This window comes from Pongo pygmaeus, chromosome 10 (genome assembly GCF_028885625.2).
Source record: "Pongo pygmaeus isolate AG05252 chromosome 10, NHGRI_mPonPyg2-v2.0_pri, whole genome shotgun sequence".
Lineage (NCBI taxonomy): Eukaryota > Metazoa > Chordata > Mammalia > Primates > Hominidae > Pongo > Pongo pygmaeus.
In genome coordinates, this window is record NC_072383.2 from 116,070,954 (window position 1) to 116,088,630 (window position 17,677).

Consider the following 17,677-nt stretch of genomic DNA (forward strand, 5'->3'; position numbering starts at 1 on the left):
TTGCGAGTCTCCAGAGCATTACAGTAATGGTTATACATATATATCAGCAACACTTCCTGCGTTATGAACGCTTACCCTGACTTCATATTCACATTTACGATTTTTTAAGGTCCTCACGACAGCCCCACGAAAAAGGTACTGTTTCTCCATTTTACAGATGAGAAACTGAGGCTGGGAAAGATGAAGAGACTTCCCGAAGGTCACGCAACAAGTAAAGGGTCGATCTAGGACCAGAACCCAGGGGAGTCGCTGGAAAGGTTCCTGCCCTCCTCGGCTGCCTTCTCCGTGAAAGCCTCTCCTCTCTAGTTGTCTACCCCAGACAGCCTGATGCGGAGCTTGGAGAGCCATGAGCTCTCTGGTCACAGTGCCCTGGGGGTGGGGGGTGAGCATCTGGCGTCCTCTGGGGCGCAGTCCCGAGAGAGCCCCTTCTGGGACCTCGGACGCAAGGCCCCTGAGTGGCCCTGGAAGTTGGATCCCCCGGGGACCCTGCTCCGACCCTTGGCCACCTGGAAGCAGCCTCATCGAGCGCTCGTTCCACTGCCCAGCCCCGAACCGCGGCGGAGCGCGCCCCTCGGCCTCCCTAGAGCCTCCTTTGCGGGAGAAGCACAACTTTCCCAGGTTCTGGAGACAGCGCTCTTACACCCCAATCTCGCCCAGACGGAAGAAGTGAGAGGTGCGGGCGGCCCCGCCATGACCGCGGGAGGAGAGCGCAAGGAGGCTCCTCGCAAAGTTGGAGGCCAGGCCGGAGCGATGTTCCGGGAGCGGAGTCCTCCCAGCCTCGGGCCCCCAGCCGCGGACAGCTGGCGGTGCCAAAGACTCCGCCATTACCTGCGGCTTGCAGTTGCGATTCGGCCGCAGAGTCGGGCACCGAGGAAGGCGTAAAGTTGAGCTTGGGCAGGTACAACGGTCCCCAGGGACTGGCATCCCCCAGCCCGGGCTGCCCGCGGGAGGGTAGCGAGCGGTGCCAAGGGCTCCGCCATTACCGCCAGCGCACAGCTCGGAGCCAAGCGCGCGGCTAAGGAACGACTGGGGTCCTGCAAAGTTGGAGCCTGGGCGCGTAGACCCCCGGACCGGAGCCCCCGGCCTGAGGCCGCCCGCTAGGAGGAGAATGAGGCCGCCCGAACCAAGTTAGGACGCGCAGCAAAGCCCGAGCCTTCCGCGCACACCAGGGGCTCGGGCGGGAGCGGGGAGCCCTGGGGACGGAGAAGGGGCGCGGGACACCTGGATCAGGAACTCACCTGCCGCCGAGCCGGGCAGCGCCGAGGCTGCCTCTTCGCGCTGCGCACCCGCCCGCCCGCCCGCCTCCTACTCCTCCTCTTCCTCCCGGGCGCCCGCGGCCGCCGCGCTCCGGGTTCTGAATCCTCCGAGTCCGCCGCCCCGCGCGGCTGGAGGGCGCCGGTTGCACCCACTCGCCTCCTGGTAGGAGCCGCGCGCGTCCTTCCCCTTCCCCTCCGCTTTGTGCCTCCAAGATCCCTCCCCACCCCCTCTCCCCTAGCCCCCACTCCTCCCATCTCTTCTTTCCTCACCTTGCGTTCCCTCCCTCAGCCTCAGCGAACCCAAGTTCGGGACGGAGGCTGCGGGCTTCCCCGGCGCAGTGCTGGGCGCCCCGCGCGCGCCCGTGGCTCACCCAGTCCGCTCGGCCGCTGCTCGCTGCCCGGCCGCCCCTCGGAGGAGCCGCGGCGCTAAGTAGCTCCTCACCCAGCGGCTGGAAACGCGGCATAAATATGTAGGGACTGAGCCGTGAGCTCAGCGAGGGTCGTGAGGGGGAATTTATTTCTTAATGTCCCTCCTTTATCCTATCATCGCTGAAACGAATTAGCAGTGACGTCCAACCCGACTGGTTTATGGGTGTGGGGAGGGAGACGTCGCAACCCTCATTAAAAGAGCCGCTCTGGGCTCCAAAGCATACATCTTTTATATAACCTAATTTCCATTTTTTTTTCTATCAGGAAACACACACACACACACACACACACACACACACACACACAATGACAATTTCTGGGAGCCTGGGTAGGGCTGAATGTAGTAGCCACGCAGGGGAGGGCAGGTCTATTTGGGCAGAGAAGGCCCCATGGGAGGCAGGGATGGTTATTTCTGCCTCTACATCACTGTTGGGATAGCATTCCTTAATGGGACAGTGGAACACACAGCCCCCCAGGCTGGGCAGTGCTGGGAGCCCCTTCCAGGAGCCCGCAGAGGTTGCAGCCTGGGTTCTGGCCTTGGCTGTTGGGTGGACAGACGGAGAAAGGCAGCCTGTTCAGGAAATGTTGCCTGGTTCTGGTCTTTTCTGGAGCCACACTCAGGCCTGGCATCTGGGGAGGGGGAAGGATGGAGGACACATGTTAATCTGTGGCCTGGGAGCCCCACAGGTGTGGAGAGGCCAAGGTCTGGGCTGGAGGAGGGAAGACACAGAGAATGCAGCTTCCCTTCCTTTCCTAGGGGCCCTAACATATGGGTAACCATATAAACCCGACTCAAAATCTGTCTTTTCCTGGGCAGATTGCAAAGGATTTTGCATCTCCCCGTTGCTGTTGCTGCTGCTCACACAGTCTTGGGAAAACGGGGGAAAATCAAGGAAAGAGAGGACACACACGCGCGCGCACGCACACACGCACGTACACACACACACACACATACACTTGGCACCTGGCTCTGGGTGATTTGATCTTTTCCTCCTCCCCAGCCTTGCCAAGCGGAGCAAACCCACTCAGGCTTCGAGTTGCGCAGAGAAGAGGCAAAGAGGAAAACCACCACCCCCTTTGTCACTAATAAATGCTTTTCAGATCGTCTTGCACATCCAGCAGGGGAGGGGGTGTGTGACTTTGGGGGCAGGAAGAGGGGTGTGGGGGATGAGGAGGGGAGGAAGGAATAAAGAATAAGCTGACGAGGGTGCCTGGAGGTCTGTGCTGTCTTCCACATGCTGGAAGGAGACCTGGAGAAATGCCACCAGCTCCAGGGCTCTGCCACTTCCTGGCTGCCACAAGGGCAAGTTTCAGAGCCTGTTTCCTGAGCCATGGATGGGCCTGGGGATGCTGTGAGGATGTACACAATGAGATGATGCTGGTGAAGCCCTTGACATGGTGCTAGACTTATAGTAAATGCTCAGGAAACAGTTGCCAACAATAATTGATGATGATGAGAATAATCCAGCATACAGGCTGGATGGGGGGACAGGTCCCAGGAAATTGAGGCTGGAGCTGAGTCCTTGCAGTCTGGTCCCCTCCTGTTTTGGGTCCAGCGTCCCTTGCCCAAACCATTTCAAAGTTGAGCGCTGGGTTTCAGTGGTGTCATTCTCAGAACGCTGCTCCCTCAATTACCATGGCAACTGGGGAAAATCAGGAAGCCAGGGGAAGGGAAGCTGCTCTTCCACTGGGCTGGCGGTTCACCTGCTCAAAACAGAGTCCACGTCTGCCTATGTGTGGGTCGAGGCCAAAAGAAGCTCAGAGTAGGGGCACTTCCTCTCTGGGAGCACAGGCTGTTTTGAAATTGGAGAGAAGGGTGGTTGGGAGGGGATGCACGGCCACGAGATGGTGGAGATAGTGGGGTCAGGGCCAAGGCTGGCTGTGCCTGCAGAAGGCAAAGTTGGCTTGGGTTTGGGGAGAGGGGGACAGAAACCCCACTCCCCTCAGTTCTCTCCTCACTTCCGGGTGCCCTGGTGCAATTAAAAGCAAAGCCTTAGAATGTAGCTCTTGAGACAGAGATCCGGGAAGACAGAGCCTCAGAGCCCATGGGTGGAGCCAGGGACCATGAGTGGCCCTCTGTGTGTGTGTGTAGATGAGAGAGGAAGACAGACATTCAGACAGACAGACACACACACACACACACACACAAAGTCAGAGAAGAGAGAGAGGCAGAGAGATTGGCAGAGAGATATATAGACAAAGAGAGAGACAGAGACAGCAGAGACTGGCAGAGACAGTGAGAGACAGAGATAGAAAAACAGAAAGACTGGCAGAGAGAGAGAGAGAGAGATTGGCAGAGACAGAGATAGAAAAAGCACACAGAAAAAGAGAGAGACAGAGAGATTGACAGGAAGACAGAGATGTATTGGCAGAGACAGAGAGAAAGAGAAAACAGAGGGAGACAGATTGGCAGAAGGAGTAAGAGAAGAGAGAGGCAGAGGGATTTGCAGAGAGAGAGAGAGAGAGAGAGAGAGACAGATTGGCAGAGACAGAAAAAATACACAGAGAGACATATTGGCAGAGAGAAAAAGAAAGAGACAGAGTAAGAGGAGAGAGAGAGGCAGAGAGAGATTGGTAGATTGACAGAGAGACTGGCAGAGAGAGAGAGATTGGCAGAGACAGGAAAGAGAGACAGAGATACAGAGAAAGATGGACGGTGACAGACAGAGCCAGAGACTTCCCTTCCCTCCCTCTGGTGCTTTCCCTAGGATTAACGGGAACTAGGGACAACACTAGTTGCAGTAGTAAAGAGAACAATGGCCATCTTCTATTGAGCACTTCTCATTTTGCTGGTTTTGAGCCAAGCATTTTATAGGTGTAACTCACTGAAGCATCATAAAAATGGTAAGAGATGACTCCCTTTCTTATTCCCATTTTACAGAGGGAGAAAATAGAGGCTCTGGAGGCAAAGTGACTTGCTCCAGGTCACCCAGGTAATCGGTGGTAAAGCAGATATTAGAACTCGGGACCCCAAAGTGGAGCTTTTCCTGCCTCCCCGCCATTGTCTTGTGGAGAAAGAGGGAGAGTGAGGATGTCGGAGCCATCTGGGGAGTGTCTAGGGTTTGGGGCGAGTGGTTCCTGGTGTTTGGGGACCCCTACCACATGAGTATGGGCAGTGTCTCCAGTAGGGTTTGGGGAGAGTGGTCCTGGTGTTTGGGGACCCCTACCACATGAGTACGGGCAGTGTCTCCAGAGATCCCCAGCAAGTGGAGGGAAGAGACTTTCACCATCAACCAGGTGGCCTTGGGACAGTCCCCAAAATGCCCCTTGGGTGTAGTGCCTTGGAAGCTGCTCTGGGCTGTCACAATAACCTGATTCCACCAGGACCTCTCTGGGGTTCAGGGGGAGATGAGGGTTGTGCCACCCTTCTCTCGAGCTATTGGAAGATCAAACCAGCTGAGACCTGTCCAGGCATCAGCATAGGGCGGGCACTTCATAAATGGTCACCATGATAACAATTATTCTTGGCCCTTCTCTCAGGACCACACCCCTCAACCCCTGCATGGATGGTGGATGGGTGAAAAGGGTGTCCCTTCCCTCCCCACCTCCCAGCCACTCTGGACCCTCCCTGGTGCCCACCTCTCAGTGCAGAGGTGGACCCCAGGGGAGTGGAGTGCTCTGGTGGAGCCCTGGGCAGGAGGAGGAAGGGAGGAGGCTGGCCTCACTGATGTGGCTGTCACCGAGGGGGTAATACATTATCCAGGGCTAATGAAAACATAATTATCTTCTTTTGGCGGCAGAGAGGGGCTAATTTAATAGGCTGCGATCGAAAGGCATCTGCTGAATTCACCCAGCAGTGAAAACACTTGAAGCGCTCCAGTGGGGGAAATGGACAGAGTGAGGCTGGCCGGGTCCGGCAGCTGTGTCCGGGTGGCAGCTCCCCTGGGAAGAAGGGGGTTCCTGGGGGTGCAGCAGAGGGAATGTGGCTGCTGGTAGCTGTCCTGTGCACAAACAGACCTGGGCTTCTTTCTTGCCATGAGTTCTCGGGCCAGTTATTTCTCTCTGTCAGCCTCACTTTCTTCATCTGTAAAGTGGGCGTTAATCCTGCCTTCCTGACATTGACTGGGAGGAGCAGATGAATGATATGAGAGAGAGCCTGGCACATTCTAAGTAAGCGTTTCACAAAATTTTCATCCCTCTTCCTGGGCTGGCTCTACTCGGCCTTCAAGTCTTAGCATGAACTCCCCCTCTTGGGAGCAGCCCCAAGCACTCTGCACGTCCCTCTTCAGAACATACAAGTTCTGTGATATATACTCATTCAATGCCCTCATGAGGGCAGGGTGGTCTGTTTCATCCGTCATTCCAAGGCAGTGGTTCTCAAAGCGTGTTCCCTGAATGATGAGGTCAGCATCACCTGAGAACTTGCTAGTGATGCTGATTCCAGGTCCCCACCTCAGACCACCTGAATTAGACACTCAGGGTGGGGCCATGCAATCTGCATTTTAAACAAGCCAGCCAGGTAATTCTGATGCATGCTCAAGTTTGAGAACCTCTGTTCCCACCAAAAACCGAACAAATGTTTGTTTAAATAAGTAGAAGAAGAGTTTACTGTTAAGCTGGGGTTCAGCTATGTGATGACAATGTCTCCCTTATTAGACACCAACTATATACCTAGTTCTCTGCATGGTGCCCTTGAACCCACCAAGTCATCCCTTTATCCCTCACTTACCATTTCCCACACTACTTCATCCCCAAGAAACGCCCCTTGGTCCGCCTCATTGTCCTGCGTTGCTGGCCAATTGGAGGTGTTGGAAGACCCATGGGGTGCCTCCTCTGTGTCTTTCCTGTTCCCATGGTGCGTAGGTCCCCTCTCTCCCTTAAGCAGCCCTGTCCACCCAGGGCTTCTGATTCTGGAAAGGAATTATGCTTTTGACCCTGTCTCTGGGTATTTGGCTGGGAAAGTGATTTGGACCTGCTTGTTGTGAAGGATGGCACCCATTGGTCAGTTTTGCAGTTAGAGTAAGGAAGGGCCCTTGGAGATGGCTGCCTCCAACCTAGCGTTTTACACTGGGGAGGCCAAGATCCAGAAAGGTTTGACAATTCATCTAGGGGCAGCAGCCTATCAGTGACAGATCAGTTTCCTGTCCTAACTCCCAGTTCAGGACGCAGGGTCTGAGCCTCCTAAGAGCAAAGTGGGTGTCACTAAAGTGGCCCCGGGGGCATGCTTCTGTAGGACCCAGGAACAATGAACAGCGAACAGGGTTGTCTGAGAGCCCAGAACCCCCAGGAGAGGTGGGAACATTATAGTTTCTGGGCATGTCAAAGATTCCTACAGATATTTACAGGACTCTGGCAGAGAAGAAAGAGGGAAGAACACTTTAAGGCTTAAAGAGGCAGCCTGAGCATTAAAAACACTAGATTTGTGGCTGGAATACCTGCTTTCCAGACCTGGCACTTCCACTAATGTGCTATGTGAGCTAAAGGAAACTCCTTGGCGTCTCTGGGTCTCAGAAGATCTTAACCTGAAGATGGCCAAGTCCCTGGAATTATATGCAAAATCAATTGCAAGTGCGTTTTGCTGGGGTTGAAGGTTCATAAGTGTGCAGCGGCTTTTTAAAGGTTGTGAGACCTTGGAAAGGTTAAAAACAATTTCTTGCTTGAGAGCCGGCTGGCAAATTTGCAGATGCCTGAAGCTCTATGCATCCCGTTTGGCAGAGATGCAGTTTCCGAAATGACCAACAGATGGCGCGCTAAACCTTCGCCGTAGCCTTCCTGTTTTCCCGGAGACCAGCCAGGTAGGTCCATGGCTTCCTATGTTCAGCTTTCAGGACCAGAACCTAGGTCCCCGCTAAGCTGGGCTGACCTGGGTGGGTTGAGAATGCTGGATCACCCCAGAAACTATCTGCATCTCCTGGTTCCCAGCATCTGTCCGCATAGAGAAGGCATTGAAAAGAATATGAGGGCGTAGGCAGGAAACGGGGTGGGGGTTGCAAGCACACCAGAGGACCAAGTAAAACATTGAGAGGAGTCCTAAGTTTGCTCTTCACACCCTCAATTTAGTCCTTCGGTTCTTCCCTTCACCCTCATTACAGAGTTCCCTGGTCATCTCGCCCCAATTAAAGACAACACATTGCAAAAATTCTCTAAGCCTGGAGTTCTGATGGTCTAAATTGCCCTGGGGTATGAAGGGCTGGTCAAAGTATTTGCATTTTGAAGGCACGGTTAGGGAGAAGCCAGTGCTAACGGGTGTTGCGAATGTACATACTTTCAGGGAACATGAAGTGGGCTGGGTGGGAGACATCAGGGAGCAGTGGAGCCTGTGGCTAACTGGAGCACATGCCCCTCCTAAAGGCATTCACATTCAGATGTTTCCAAAGTAGTGTTCCATCCAACTAAATCTCTTGGGCCACTAGTATAGGAGCTCTGACCAAGGAAATGGGTTTCAGCCTGGTTAGTGGAGCTGTTTGAGTGGCAAAGAAGGTCTTAATCAGAATGTAAAATAGTGACTCCCAAACTCTCAGATGTATAAGAATTCCCTGAGAAGGGGAACACCAGCTTCTTGACCTGCCCTCAAAGACTGGGAGTCTATAGCTCTTGGGTGGTACCCAAGAGGCTGTATTTTTAATAAGCTCTCCAGGGGAAACTGAGGCAGGTTGTCTTCTGGTTCTAAGTTGGCTACCCTGAGCTGGTAAGGCCACCCCAGTGTGCTGGACTGGGTCCTTACCCTTGCTCAGCAGATAACTGGAGTTCAATGACAGAGCTTCTCAGCACCAATGACATCCCCTCAAGATGAAAGCAGAGATCTCTCACAATTCTGCCCTCCCCACCATATCACAGACGTGCAAAAAAGATGACATGGGTTGACTTATTTCTAAGAATTAGGCAAATTCTGAGACCAGTCCCTAGGGGAGGATAATGGGGAGGTGGTTGAAAGAGGAAGAGGTAAGTGTTCTGGAAAGCTCCCAAACCAGGGCCAGGGTACCTGACTTCTTTATTTGACTCTAGCCTCCATCTGCTGTGTGACCCTGGGCAAGTCCCCTCCTCCCTCTGGGCCTTAACTTCACCATGTATAAAATTAAGAAGTGGTAGACTGGAGCATAGCTTCCTCCTCTGTTCTAGGACCACCTTGGGCTCTCCAGCAGTGTCTTGGGGTCTGCCTGTCATGCAGGTCAAGGGGGAAGTTTGGGGAGCTGAGCTCTGAGCTCATTCAGAGCTGTTCTGTTTTTAATCTGTCTGTGTATCTGGCTTCTTCATTCAGCTTTCATTGAGAGCTACTGGCCTGGCATCTTCTCGCATACATATAAGCATTCTCTTTCCCCTCTTTCTGGTGGTCCACATGCCTGGCACTATGCCAGGGGGGTGGGGCAACCAAGACCCCCAGGCAGGCTTCTGGCTCATGAAGCGCTCAGTGCCAACGGGGAAGTCAGATGAGCTCATAGTCCATAGGCCGTAACAACCAAGCCTGCTAGTGTGCTGACGCTTTGCAGCCTACACTGCCCAGAACCATGGAAAGGGATCCTGCTGGCCTCACCCTGACTTTTTAAAGCCTTAATGAGAGAACCCACTTTCTTCTCCACAGCCTGACAGCCTAGAGCTCTGTTAGCTTCATATGCTTTGACATTTGATTTATTCAAACAGACATGCGAGCAAACTGTCTTAGACTCTTCTCTAATTGTGTGGAAGAGGGGAGGGTGCAATGATAGGGTGTGATATAAAAGCTTTGGAGTCAGTCCCGGGCTTTGCTACTGCCTAGCTGTGCAATCTTAGGCAAGTTAATTACCCTTTCTGAGCCTCAGCTTTCTCATCTGACAAAACTGGAGAGAATGATAATCCCTACTTCGTAGGATTGTGCTGATTAAATGAGATAGTGGATTTGAAGCCCTTAGTACAGTATTTGGCACATAGTACATGCACAACAAATGGTAGCTCCTTCTCCTCCTCTTATTACTAGTGTGAGGGTCCTGCCTCTGTTTTGAGATTAGGAGCCTTTTGAGGGGTAGGAGCCATGTCCGAATCTATTCTGACATTCTCTAGTATGCCTAGCAGTTTGCCAGTACATCCCAGGCATTCAGTTACTGAATTCAATTGCATGGAGGAATTGGACAATTTCTCTAGACCAGTGGCTCTCAAAGTGTTTTCCCCAGACCAGCATCACCTGGGAACTTGCTAGAAATGCAAATTTTATGAACCCACTCTAGACCTAGTGAATCAGCAACCCTGGGCGTGGGGCCTGGCAATCTGCATTTCGAGAAGACTCCAGTGATTCTGGTGCACTTTCAAATTTGGGAATCAGTTATCTATATCAATAATTTTCAAACTTGTTTTAGCTGGGGCATTAAAAAATATTCTAATGGGATTGTATGCAGAAGCCAGTATATAAAATGGGTGAAAGGGGAGCTATTGAGGAATCATGAAGCAGGGGGCAAGATTCTTGACTGCCCTGTCCTTCTCCGGGGAGCCCCTGGAGCACTTAGGACTTCCAGGAACACAGCTTAAAAAGCACTTCCTCACAATTTTTCATCCTCCTACTCATCTACCCACCTATCCATTCAGCCACCCACTGATCCATCCATCCATCCATCCATCCATCCATTTATCTAACCATCCATCCATCCAGCCAGCCACCAACCCATCTGTCTGTCCAACAATTCACCCATCTATCCATCCATCCACCAACCCAGAAGTTCATTCACCCATCCATCTATCCATCTATTCATCCATCCATCCATCCATCCATCCATCCATCCATCCATCCATCCATTTATCTAACCATCCATCCACCCAGCCAGCCACCAACTCATCTGTCTGTCCAACAATTCACCCATCTATCCATCCATCCACTAACCCAGAAGTTCATTCACCCATCCATCCATCCATCCATCCATCCATCCATCCATCCATCCATCCATCAATCCACCCACCCACCCACCCATCCATCCATTTATCCAGCCAGACAACAAGCCACCAACCCATCTGTCTGTCGAACAATCCATCCATCTATCTATCCATCCACCAACCCAGAAGTTCATCCACCAATCCATCCATTCATCTATCCCTCCATCCCTCCATCCCTCCATCCATCCATATCTGTTGGGAGATTATGTGTCTCTTGCATTTCTCTATGTCTTGCAGCAGAGGCACTGATTGCCTTTTTTTCAGACTATGCTTTTAAGGATGCTTATATAGAGAACAGCTTTGGAAGACAGAAATAATGTTTCAATTCAGAGCAGAGGGCACGCATGTATACTCTCCAGTATGACAAATATACTATCTCAGGAAAAAAGGGCAGGTTTGTCCAGTATACAGGATGGGGTTTCCTCTCTTGTAATCCAATCAATGTCACCTGATCTTCTTTGTGTTGGGGATTGAGGAACTGGCACAAATGCTGATACTCTGGTTATTACTATTGCTGTGAGTAATAAAATCCTATGTCTCTGACTCAGGAATCTCATGTCTTCTGCCAACATCCATAAAACTCCGCAGCTACATTGTTGGCTTGCATGTAGGGTAAAGCCTGCAATCCTTCACACTTCTTGACACTAGTCAGCCTCCCTCCCCATCACTCTTTAATTCCTTCAGCACAGTGTGTTGGCTACTCCAGGCATGGAAAAGAAAATCGTGTCCTAGCCTCAGAGGGCTTGCAGTTGGCTTGTCAAGGTGAAAGATAGAGACCCACTGAACACTCTAGCCATGCTGTCAGGCAGAAAGTGGGAACTTTTTGGAAGAATGAGAAGTCTGGACTTGGGAGACAGCAGAATGTCCAGAGGAGGGCACATCTGTGAGGAGTCCACAGGGAAGGTCTCTGGACAGGACAACAGCATTCTTCTGCCCCTCCCTCTGTCCCTGCACTGCTGTGTGTTCACTCTCATCTGTCTCTGCTTCTCTACCTGGCTGAGCACTCTTTGGAGCAGAGACCACATTTTCTTCATCTCTTGGGCCCCAGCACTCTACCCAGTGTTTGGCACACAGTAGGTGTTTAGAAAAGGTTTGCTGACTCACAGGAAGAATTTCAGGTAATATTAATGATAATGATAAAAGAAATATGATGATCATAAACACTTAGTAGCACTTTAGCACTCACTATATGCCAGGCACGGTCCTAAGCTCTCACCCACATGGGAAGTGTTATATTCATATATTGGTATATTCGCTGTCACATACTTGGTGAATGATATATTAGTGTATTAGCTGTCACCCATTTAATGAGTGGCAGAGCAAGGATTTGAACCCAGGAAGACTGGCTGCAGGGTCTGTGCCTTAAATGCTACACAATGATTGGTAAAGTTGAAGAGGGAATGATTAGAGGGGGCAGCTTGGGACACAGGAAGATGGGGTAGCAACTAAAAAATAAGCTAAGCATCACTTCATCAAGATCACCATGGTTACCATTTCTTGAGCACTTACTATGGGCCACTCTAATCCTCCTTATTCTTCATAGCCACCCTATTAGTTGGGTATTATTGGCCTGTTTTGGGGGAAACTGAGGCATAGAGAGGTAGAATTACTTGCTCAAGGATACCTGGCTAAGCAGTGGCAGCTGCAGAATTGGAGCTCAGGTTGGTTGGACTCCAGAGCCCAGTATTCTTAAAGGGGAAAGTCTGGTTGAGGTGAAGCTCTAGAGGGTTGGGGTGACCTCAAGGCAAGGGGTTCCATTGACTGGACTTTGAGGCAAGGTTAAGCTGACCTAGGTCTGGAGCCAAGGGGAAGAAAATGAGAAAAATGGGTGCCCTTCCTAAGCTTTCCAGCTAGGGTATCCACATCACTGTTGTATCCAACTGATCGACGTTATGAAAAGAGAGAGAGGGTGGGCACTGAAGCCAGACAAGACTCAGCCCAAATCCAGCCTCTGCCTCCTGCTAGCTGTGTGACCTTGGGCAAGTTACCTAACGTCTCTGAGCCCCAGAATCGACCTGCCTGTCAAAAGCCTTGAAAATCACATGAACTAACAGCTCCAAGATACCTAGTATGTACTAGGCACCTAACCAATGTCCATTCCTTTATTTATTCAATAAATATTTACTGAAGCACCTTCTGGTGGTACCCCACCCATATCACCTTGACACCTACCATTCCCATGCATGCGGATCTAGCTGCCAGCTGTCAGCATCTGCAACTCTTTTGCTAAAAAAATGTCAGGGAGTTCATACTCCCCCACCCCCCTCCTCACCCAAGAACACTTAACCAGTGATTGACAAGATTGGGGGTATAAATACCCGAATACTTCCTTGCCCCTTGATATGGTTTGGCTCTGTGTCCCCGCCCAAATCTCACCTTGAATTGTAATAATCCCCACCTGTCATGGCAGGGACCCAGTGGGAGGTAATTGAATCATGGGGGTGGGTCTTTTCCGTGCTGTTTTCATGACAATAAATAAGTCTCATGAGATCTGATGGTTTTATAAAGGGGAGTTCCCCTGCACAAGCTCTCTCTTGCATGCTGCCATGTAAGACATGACTTTGCTTCTCATTCACATTCTGCTGTGATTGTGAGGCTTCCCTAGCCATCTGGAACTGTGAGTCCCTTAAACCTCTTTTCTTTATAGATTACCCAGTCTTGGGTATGTCTTTATTAGCAGCATGAGAGCAGACTAATACACCCCTTGAGTGGACTAACTCTGAGATGTGTTTTCTACATTGGTTCCCATGACTGATAATAATACATCCTTCACTGGCTCCTTGCCTTCTCTGTCTCACTTCTCCATTCTCCTATCTGTGTTTCCCGAGATCACCTCCGAAAGAAATTCCTTGCATACCAACCCTCATCTTGGAATTGGCTTCTGGAGGACTCAAATAAAAGTGAAGCTAAGACATGTACTAAACTCCTATCATATGCCACCCACTGAACTCCATCTCATGCCTGGATTAACCAGACAGACACAGTCCCTGCTGTCAGGATGCAAAGACTCAGGCCATCAGAAGGATCAATCACTAAATGAAGAAACTCATAAAGGATTAACTGGAGGCTGGGCACAGCGACTCACGTCTGTAATCCCAGCACTTTGGGAGGCTGAGGTGAGAGGATCATTTGGGGTCAGGAGTTCGAGACCAGTCTGGCCAACATGGAAAAACCCCATCTCTACTAAAAATACAAAAAAATTAGGTGGGTGTGGTGGCACACGCCTGTAATCCCAGTTACTCAGGAGGCTGAGGCAAGAGGATCGCTTGAATCTGGGAGGTGGAAGTTGCAGTGAGCCGAGATCACACCACTGCACTCCAGCCTTGGCAACAGAGCGAGACTCCATCTCGAACAAGAAAAAAAAAATAAAGAATTAATTGCAGGACATGAGGCCCGTTTTCTTCCCTTTCTCTGTCTTTCAGAGAATGTGAAGGCCCCCATCTTAGGATGCATCTGATTCTTTCCAGAATTGTAATAACTTTTCATGCCTTTTCTTGACCACTCAATGAATAAGCATTTTGAAGCCAGAATCATGTCTCATTGTTCATATTTTTTTTCCCCTGCAAAATGCCTGGCCCATCGCTTTGTGTTCATTCATATGATAAATATTTATTGAGCATGACTGTATGTCCTAGGCCCTGGGGAGACCACACTGAGCTAACAGAAATGGACCCAGCCATCATGGAGCTGATATTCTAGCTAGGGAAGCAGACCATACACAAGTAAAGACATCAATAATATAGAAGTCCACCAGTAAACAGATAATATAATGTCCAATGATGATGAGGACTCTGGCAAAAACACCAGGACAAGGGGGCCGAGAGGGGACTGGGCTGGAGCCAATTTTAGATAATGTGGCAGGCCTCTTGGAGGATGTGCATACAGTTGGTGCTCCATAAAGTGTTGTTAAATACAGGAAGTATTATCTTTAACTATCCAGCCAGTGAATAACACTACAGATGAGGATAATACCCTCGATGTAAAAGGGAAAAGGGGCCGGATGCAGTGGTTCATGCCTATAATCCCAGCACTTTGGGAGGCTGAGGTGGGTGGGTCACTTGAGGCCAGGAGTTCGAGACCAGCCTGGCCAACATGGTGAAACACCATCTCTACTAAAAATACAAAAAAATTAGCCAGGCATGGTGGAGCACACCTGTAGTCCCAGCTACTTGGGAGGCTGAGGCACAAGAATCACTGGAACCCAGGAGGCGGAGGTTACAGTGAGCTGAGATGGTGCCACTACACTCCAGCCTGGGCGACATTTATCTGTAAATTAATAAATTTATCTGTAAATAAATAAATAAATGGGAAAAGACCATGTAGAATTTTCCAGTCATTCAGAAATCTGTTGGGTCCTCAGTGCACACAGTTTTTGTGCCAACTAACAACCCCCACCACCACCACCAGAGGAAGGTGGCATCGATAATTGATCGATACTAGTAGGAGAGCTGCCAGAATAAACAAAGGGGCCAGCTGAGGTCTCAGGAAACCACAGGCACTGGTAAAAACCGAGCGCAACAGATTCTGCAGTAAGTCTTATGACTGAGAAGTGGCTAACGCCAGCAACAGCTGATACTTCATGTTTGCGTCCTCTGCTGTAGGCTTCATGCTAAGTACCTTATGAGGGCCGCACCATTAAGGCTCTGATAACCCTGTTAGGCAGCTACTATTATAACCCCATTTTCCAGGGGATGAGGAGATTAGTAACTCACTCAACATCGCACAGTGACCATGCAGTGTGTTCAGGGCCATGATGGGGAATGGTGGTGAAGGAGGCATGCCTACCTAGCCTGGAGCAAATCAATGCCTACCTCCTGGATATAACTTCTGAGCAGAAGGCTGGAGAAGGATTGGGGTTGGCTCGGGGAAGGTGAGTAGGGAGGAGGGAGAGGAACTCATTCTAGAGATATGCAAAGATCTGGAAGTGTTGGCACTTTTAGAAACCCCCAGGAGCTTATATTTTGCTGAAGGTGAAATTAACCGCTTGTCCAAGAGTTTGTGCCGCTCAGGGCTTGGCTGGATGAAAGTCACGTTTCTGGAGCCATGGTGTAGTCCTAGGCTTCCCCATACCCCAGGGAAATGCTGTGTGGAGGGTGTGGGCACCTCCCAGGTGATTCTCTGTTCCTTCTTTGGGCAAGGTTAGCCTTGTGCCCATCTCCCTGGGCCAACAGAGTGGAAGATCTCTGGGGTCAGTGACTGGGCTACCGTCATCCCGGCAGCTAGAGGGGTCTTTATATCAGCTTATGGGATTGGCTTGCATCCCTGGGTTATCGGGGGCCTTGGAGTCAACAGCTGCGGTGGGTTAACGGTGGCTGCAGGGTCTGACAAATTTGTTAGCACATGCTGATGCCGATGCTGGCATCTAGAGCACCTCAACCTCTACCCAGGGCTGCAGCCTCCCACCCAAGCTCACCAACAGGGCTCTGAGCTGTGGTTATCAGCTTAATTAACTATCATACATATAAAGTCCCAAAGGCTCTGACCCCCTCTTTCTTTCTCTATAAACACTCTGCAGTGTGAGCCGCCATGTTCCTCACCTGAGCCATGCCACCAGCCCCAACAGGCTTCCCTGATCCTTGCAATCCAATCTCCCAGCCCAAGTCAGAAAGATCTTTCCAAGGTGCAAATCTGACCATGCCATCTCCAGATCTGGAAGTACTTCAGAGTCCCCACTGACTTCTGGATAAAGCCCAGATTCTATAACATCGCTTGGTTCATTTACTCTTCCAACCCACAAATTCTGATCGAGCACCAATATATGATTCTTATTAGGTTTGATGAGGCATTCGCTTCTCAACTGACATCGTTTCATGTTCTTTTTGGTGGGAAGGAGCCTAGTAAGAACATTTCTTATTTTCGTAGGCTCAGCATTTGCATCCCTTCTGCAGTGGCACCCTAATTTTCTTTGGGGTGCCTCCACCCTCCTTCATTCACAGTCTTGGGGCTCTGGTTCCTGTCCCTGAGGCTCAGTTTTTCAGGTTTTCCTCAACATCTTGGTGCTACCTCAAATCCCTCCAATACACTCCTTCCTCCCTTTGCTGGAATTTTGCCAGAGTCAGTTTATGGTGCTTGAAACCAAAGAAATCCTAATGAGTGGGACCACCTCTCAACTTTCAGCCTGGAAGGGGCATAGGCAATTGTTGGTTTGCCCCTCCAGGTCAATTCACTACACTTCTGCAGTATGCTAGGTGCCCTTGGAGGCTGACCCAATCAACAGACCTCTCTTCCAGTTGGATTCAGTCAATAGAAAACATTGGTAGGATAACGGGGGGTGGGAGGAGAGTGAGGTTGGGTTTATTCCCTCTTTGGTTTCTGCTGTGGGCTAGAAAGAGCAGTGGCTCCATCCCTCTGTTAAAGGCTGTCTTTGCCACACAGCTCATTACCAAGTTCTGCTAGCTGCTCTCTCCCTCTCATTCTTTGAGATGCCCCATGGTCCTGGGTCTTGAATATTCCTTGTTGGTTTCCCTTGCCCCTGACCACACCTTTGTAAACTAGCCCTTCATTCATTTGTCCTCAATTACATGGTTTGAGTGCATATCCCTCTCCTGCTGGGGCCCCGACTGATACGGGGGAGGTCTCTGCCATGATCCATGCCTGCTTAGGATCTAGAGGAGATGGGAAGCTGTGGTGAGTTTCCCAGGCTCCTGGGAGGTAGCAATAGGTTAGAAAGTCTGGAGGTAGCAATAGAATAGAAGGTCTGGATGTAGCCAATAGAATAGAAGCAGTAGAATAAGCACCAGCATCAGACAAAAAGTCTCTGAAAGTACACGCAACGGGAAGCTCTAAGTAGAGCTCCACTAGAAAGAGCTTGGAGCTGTAGGTCAGAGGACAGGGGCCCAACACTTCCTTGCTGTGAGGCCCTGGAGAAAATCACCTCCTGTCTCTGAGTCTTATCTTGTCATCTGTAAAATGGAAATGATAATAGAGCCTACAGTATCGAGTTGTACTGGGGAGTTTATGCATCATGTCATTCATTCACTCAATTATTCCTTCATTCAGCAAATATGTATTGTGTCTTCCTATGTGTCTGCGAATGTGCTGAGTGCTGGGCACACAGTAGGGAAGAGAAGAGGTACTGTTCTTACCCTCAGGGAAAGAGATATAAGTAAGCAAAGAGCCACACAAATAAATATCCAATTATTCACTGTGAAAAGCCC

At 50.4% G+C, this 17,677-nt stretch overlaps 1 protein-coding gene across 2 annotated transcripts in view; it reads right to left on the bottom strand.

Moving 5' to 3' along the window:
• NOS1 (nitric oxide synthase 1) overlaps positions 1-17,677 on the bottom strand; it is a 211,001-nt gene that overhangs the window by 150,572 nt on the left and 42,752 nt on the right. Inside the window, exon 1 of one of the 2 annotated variants that reach the window (XM_063646760.1) lies at positions 1,628-1,753. The exons of the other annotated variant lie outside the window; for it this stretch is intronic. The gene's annotated coding sequence lies outside the window, so the exon portion shown is untranslated. Of the gene's footprint in view, positions 1-1,627; positions 1,754-17,677 lie in introns of those variants that run through there. 2 annotated transcript variants of the gene reach the window in all.